This window comes from Mandrillus leucophaeus, unplaced genomic scaffold (assembly GCF_000951045.1).
Source record: "Mandrillus leucophaeus isolate KB7577 unplaced genomic scaffold, Mleu.le_1.0 Scaffold212, whole genome shotgun sequence".
Taxonomy (NCBI): Eukaryota; Metazoa; Chordata; class Mammalia; order Primates; family Cercopithecidae; genus Mandrillus; species Mandrillus leucophaeus.
This window is the reverse complement of record NW_012102166.1, coordinates 1,842,687-1,849,298: the sequence shown is the minus strand read 5'-3', so window position 1 is coordinate 1,849,298 and position 6,612 is coordinate 1,842,687. Positions and strand designations below refer to the sequence as shown.

General features: G+C 48.7%; 1 pseudogene; it reads left to right on the top strand.

Moving 5' to 3' along the window:
* Window positions 1-6,612, top strand: part of LOC105539989 — a 33,255-nt pseudogene that overhangs the window by 23,767 nt on the left and 2,876 nt on the right.

Here is a 6,612-nt window from a genome sequence, read left to right as displayed (position 1 = left end):
CCCGGGTTTACACCATTCTCCTGCCTCAGCCTCCCGAGTAGCTGGGACTACAGGCGCCCGCCACCTCGCCCGGCTAGTTTTTTTTGTATTTTTTAGTAGAGACGGGGTTTCACCGTGTTAGTCAGGATGGTCTCAATCTCCTGACCTCGTGATCCGCCTGTCTCGGCCTCCCAAAGTGCTGGGATTACAGGCGTGAGCCACCGCGCCCGGCCTCAGGCAAGTTACTTAACTTCCAGGTTAATTTCTGTAAGCTTTGGTTTCTTCATCTTGCAAACGAGGATAAATCCTCCACCTCAAAGGGTTATTGTGAGAGACAATGAGATTACAGAAGGAAAGAAGCTACTGCACAGTAAGCGTTCATTACCGTTCTTATTCCAACCCCAAACACCCCCTTCTGAAATGAATCCACGTTGTAATATAAATAACTTCTATCAGAGCAATCTTCATTCCAAACAGAAGACAGACAGAAAAAGGACCTACTAGAACCAATCAACTTTTTTTTTGTGACGGGGTCTCGTTCTGTCGCCCAGGCTGGAGTGCAGTGATACAACCTTGGCTCACTGCAACCTCCGCCTCTCGGGTTCAAGTGATTCTCCTGCTCAGCCTCCCCAGTAGCTGGGATTACAGGTGCCTGCCACCATGCCTGGCTAATTTTTTGTATTTTTAGTAGAGACGGGGTTTCACCATGTTGGCCAGGCTGGTGTTGAACTCCTGACCTCAAGTGATCTGCCTGCCTCGGCCTCCTAAAGTGCTGGGATTACAGGCATGAGCCACCATGCCCGGCCCCAACCAACTTCTGATCCACATCTTGCCTGTCCCCATAGCCTGCTTCGACACGTGGGGGTCAGGTAGTTTCCACTGTGAGGAATGACCTTGTTAAGGTTAGGCGGACCCTCTCCAGCTCCTGACTCTCTCCAGCTCCTACAAACCTTAGCTACCCAAGGCCAGGAGCCTATCAAGTTCTGCTCTCCTGACTGGGGGTGGGAAGCAGCGAGTTGTGGAAGGCAGCTCTGCGGCACAGCTCCAGCTCCTCCCGCTCAGCTGTGCTGCTTTCCAGCCACTCGCCCACCCTGAAAGGATACACTAGGGCAAGGGGTCTTCTTTTTTTTTTTGAGACGGAGGCTCACACTGTTACCCAGGCTGGAGGGCAGTGGCATGATCTCAGCTCACTGCAACCTCCACCTCCCAGGTTCAAGCAATTCTCCTGCCTCAGCCTCCCAAGCAGCTGGGACTACAGGTGCCCACCACCGCGCCCGGCTAATTTTTTGTGTTTTTAGTAGAGACGGGGTTTCACCATGTTAGCCAGGATGGTCTCGATCTCCTGACCTCATGATCCGCCCGCCTCGGCCTCCCAAAGTGCTGGGATTACAGGTGTGAGCCACCGCGCCCAGCGCTCCCAAGACAGTTAATCCTCCCTCCTCAACATTTCCAAACACCCCCAGAGGCCAGCGGTGCCCTGGCTGAGAACCACTGAGTCAGCACCTGTATTGCTTTGAATCCCACGGTGCCCAGCACATACTGGGCACCCTGTACTGCTTGTGGATTGAATCTAGTAGGAAAGGAGTAGTTACAGACATACTTAGATCCACGTCTCTTACCAAGTAATTTCTGAACCCCTACTGTGTGCTCAGCATCTTTATATGGATGAAGAGGAGACATGGATCACAGACTCTACACATAAGGAAGTGGTAGGAAAAACAAGACCATAACACATTATGCAATATAAGGCAATACATAAGCCAATGCTAAATCGTAAGGTCTGTGAGAAAGCGGATGACATGATCAGTAAAGGCTGGCAAAATCCGGGGAGGCTTTCTGGGAAAAAAACATAAGTTGAGGCGGCTCTTGAAGGAGGTGGGCTTGTCTTCATTCAGCCCTATTGATCCTCAGCCTGTACCTGCCAGGACCGCTGTTCAGGGAAAACTCCTCTATGCCTGTCATTCTAGGAGCAACGCGGCAACCCAAGCCCTTCAAATCTCCAGGTGGCTCCTGGAACAAGACGGTGTGAGGAATTTCCCATTCTTTGCCAGAAGACCAGCAAATATCAGGCCTGCTTTCAGGAGGCCTGCTCATCCCAAAGGCAACGGAAGAAACCACTGGTGGAAGTGCCAATGGCGGAGGTGCCCAAGACAGAATCAAAAAGCATTTGGTGCTCTGTGTACATACTGAGTCATGGGCTCCACATGGTGGGACTCCTAGTTGTGACCACAGATACTCCCCACATAGCCTGTCCCCTGTGGCCCTGGAATTCTCCTGCTGTGGATGAACCTGAGGTCTCAGCTATCTCCTCTGTCAAAGGTCTTCTTGCCGCCTCGCTCGCCAACCATCACCATTTTTCTTAGGTAGCTCATCCCCATTTCCTCCATTCATCTCTCTCCAGTCACCCAGGCTCCTCCCACAGGCTGTGCCACCAAACTCTCCTCACAGCCCATCCCACCGTCTTCTCCACTGCCATCCTCCTGACATTCAAGCTGGTCCCAGAGTCTGGCTCCTCCAGGAAGCCCAAAACTCGTGGCTTCCCCAACCCTGTTTCCTTTCAAACATGCAAAATCAGTAACACTCCCCCTCCACACCCCACTCATCCTTTACTTGTATACAATGTAAATCGAGAGTCTTGTCTATTTATATACACTATCCAGCTAATGTTAGAAAGAATCCCACTTCCCACAGACCACAGGAGCTAAGCTGAGGGCTGGGCCTACTTGTTCTTATTTCTGTGAGACTTACCTACCTTCCAAACCCCAGGCACCCCTTAGGCTAATAACATCTAGGGATACACCCTCCTCTCTCATACACCCCACTCTGAGAAGCCATATCTAAGTCCACAGATCCAGGACCCAGAGTCCCTCCCCCAGTAAGTAAAAATGAGGATTATATGAGTCATAAGCTCTTTCCATATACATGCTCTTAACTTCTGAGACAAACAAATAAACCATTTCTTCCCCTCCCACAGGAAGATTCAGAAGAAATCCTTTTGGAATTAAGCCTGGAGTTTCCACCCCCTCCTCAGGCTTCTTGCCCTCGATTGTTGACCAAATGCTTCACCATAAGAATGGCCCCATTCCAGAGTCTCCCAATTCTTGCCATCACCAAACTCTACCTGCTGGTTCAACTCTATCTAATCTTGCTGCAGCAATGCCAGTTTGGCTTTCTGACATGATTTACGTCTCTCTCAATCAACTAGATATTTTTGTCTTATAAAAGTTTTGTCTGGTAAAAGCAATTTTTTTTTCCATGACACAGCCCTCAGGAGATCCTGAGAATATATCATCAAAACAACTCTTGTTATATGTGCCCATGGCATGTTAAAGTTTTCTGCTACAGGCCTTACCATGGCTTGCAATCACACACACACACACACACACACACACATTAATAAATAATTACTTGATTAACGTCTCTCCCTACTACTAGACTGTAGGAGAACCATATCGGTCTTGTTCACCACTGTGTCCTCTGTGCCTAGTTCTAGATCTTTCCTCAAACAGAACATGAAATCCTACCCACACGTAGCACGTACAACCTCAGGCTGTCTAGCCACTGGACAAAATCTCCAGGGGCTCTCTTGGGTCACTACAATTCCATCCCTCTTTTCTCTCCTCCCTCTACTATTCCCGCCCTTAGTAAGAACAAAGAGCCTCAAAACCCTTTTTCCATTATGCCCTAGAAGAGCTTCCTATAGCTAAGAGAGGCCCAGACTCAAGTTAAGGACTGGTTGGTTGGGAGGAGAATGGCAGAAGAACTGGAGAGAGCAGAGAATGGCCGTGAGCCGTGGACAGGATCCAATTCTTCTACCAAGTCATGTTTTTGTATCTTACTATATTCTGTGTGCAATCAAGAAATGCTTTGAGAGTTGACTTATTAACCTGATCACTTTTGTTCTGTCTTCAATCCAGGAAAGAGAACACTGAGACAGATAGTAGTAAAAAGTAGGTGTTGAGGGGAGTGGGGGCTGAAGAGCAGGTTTCAAGATGACTTCCCACTGACCACAGAAAATGAGTGTAATTCATGGAAGTAAGGTTTAACAAAAATGTCCCAGTCTTGAAGGTTGTAAGATATTAAGGAAAACAGTAACAGTTAAGAAAAAGAGTCAGCCGGAGGCGGTGGCTCACACCTGTAATCCCAGCACTTTGGGAGGCCGAGACGGGCGGATCACGAGGTCAGGAAATCAAGACCATCCTGGCTAACACGGTGAAACCCCGTCTCTACTAAAAAATACAAAAAACTAGCCGGGCGAGGTGGCGGACGCCTGTAGTCCCAGCTACTCAGGAGGCTGAGGCAGGAGAATGGCGGGAACCCGGGAGGCGGAGCTTGCAGTGAGCTGAGATCCGGCCACTGCACTCCAGCCTGAGCGACAGAGACTCTGTGTCAAAAAAAAAAAAGAAAAAGAAAAAGAGTCTAGGCCGGGCTCGGTGGCTCACGCCTGTAGTCCCAACACTTTGGGAGGCCGAGATGGGTGGATCACCAGGTCAGGAGATCAAGACCATCCTGGCTAACATAGTGAAACCCCGTCTCTACTAAAAACACAAAAAATTAGCCAGGCGTGGTGGCGGGCGCCTGTGGTCCCAGCTACTCGGGAGGCTGAGATGGGAGAATGGCATGAACCTGGGAGGCGGAGCTTGCAGTGAGCGGAGATCATGCCACTGCACTCCAGCCTCGGTGACAGTGAGAGACTTCGTCTCAAAAAAAAAAAAAAAAAAAAAAAGAGTCTAGGCTTAGAAAGGCATTGCTTGGGTGGATGTCCCCAGAGATCTGGTTAAATAGCTTAGTAGAGGACTGAGTACTATATATTACATCCTTCCCATAGAATTTGGAACCTGATTCTCAACACAGTAGACTGCCAATGCTTGGCGACTGACTGGTGCAGGAAAGGAGATTATTGATAACTTGCTCTGATTCAACTTTGTCTGGAGACAGAAAGATTAGACAGGCAGACTCATGGGCCTCTGGAGATGTCCTCCAGTCCAGAATTGCTCTGTGTTTCTGGGTTGAGAGGTTACTGCATGCCTTCTCTACAGACCTACGCCAGAACACAAGCTTGGCAAGAGCGGTTGCACACTTCCTGCCATCGTGTCCCCTACATGACAAACGAAGGTGGTTTACATGTGCAAGTCGCATGTGTGACCCTGTCTGAGGCACACAGTTCAATGCGGAAAGGAATGGAGGCCCGATTTGAAGTCAGGATTCTGTACGGCACAGTTTTAATGGAGCTCCTGAGGCAAGAGTGAGGGGCTGGGCCAGCTGGCTCCCTTGCTGACCTTACTGTTATCTTACGTGTCAAAAACCCCCCGCTGTGTATATCCCTAAGGACTGTGGCAGTCTGTCCCATCCCAGAGCATAAAGGGTGGTGATGTCTCTCTCTGTTTGGGGAATGACTGGTCACCTAGTTTTGGCCAAGTTCTCAGTAATCTTCCTTCCGTCATTTTGCCAAAGCAGCATTTCACTTCACTCTAAATGCCTCCAGCTCTCCAAACAGCCCCATCCCCCTTTTGCAATTTTCTAGGGGGAAAAAAGTCACTATTGAATGTCCTTACTTCCGCAGCAGGAGGTCAGTCTTCCCATTCTCCTGCCTAAGGCATCTGTCATCAACATTTGGACAGCTAGCACATCAGAACACAGTGGCAGTCCCACGTTGCTCAGCAGCCTAGAAATCCATGCCCAGAACTGCCAGCTTTCCGAGTGGTGCTGGCTCCACAGCCGCATGAAGAGAGGAGGAAGGCGAAGACACTTCTCCAAAGAACAGACACAACAACACAAAATCATTTGAAAAAGAACATCTCTGTCAGCAGCTACCACCGAGCAACAAGTCCTTCCTGAATGTGCTCCATGCTATGATTTCAATCCAGCGATGCTAAGCATAGCTCCACAGTTTCAAGGACACTGCAGTCGAAAACTTCGAGCTGGACGGTAAAAAGAAGCTGTTTGATTTATGAAGTGGGTCAACCAAAAGGAGCAATGCACAAGGAAAGAGGTCAGGCCGGGGTCTGCCCCCTCCTTGTCCCATCTACTTCCGCCGATATTTATCCTTTGTGAGAAGCCAAGAGTTCCAAGTCAGAAGGTTCTCCTGGAATATAACCAAGCTGAGACACAGAGGCCCACATTTTCTGTTGGATGATCCTAACTTTACTTCAAGGGCATCGCTCAGCTGGAGGCTTCCAGAACTGTTTACCCCAGACAAGGTCTGATTCTAAAAACATCCCAGAAAAAATATATTCTTAATTGTGCATAAATAAAAGAGGGGCAAAAAGAACCTTAAGAAGCCTGAGGTTTATTGAATACTTTCTCTAAGCAAGCACTGTGCTGAGCTTTCACTTGTTATAACAGGCACCTCTTCAATAAACATGTGAGCCCCTATTATGTGCAAAACACTGTTACAGGCACTGGGGATACAAAAATGAACAAAATAGTCAAAATCTTAGCTTTCACTGAACTGTTTTGTATTTCTTTTTTTTTTTTGAGACAGAGTCTGGCTTTGTTGCCCATGCTGGAGTGCCGTAGTGCAATCTCAGCTTACTGCAACCTCCACCTCCCAGGTTCAAGTGATTCTCCTGCCTCAGCCTCCTGAGTAACCGGGAACTGAGATTACAGGTGTGAGCCACCACACCTGGCTTT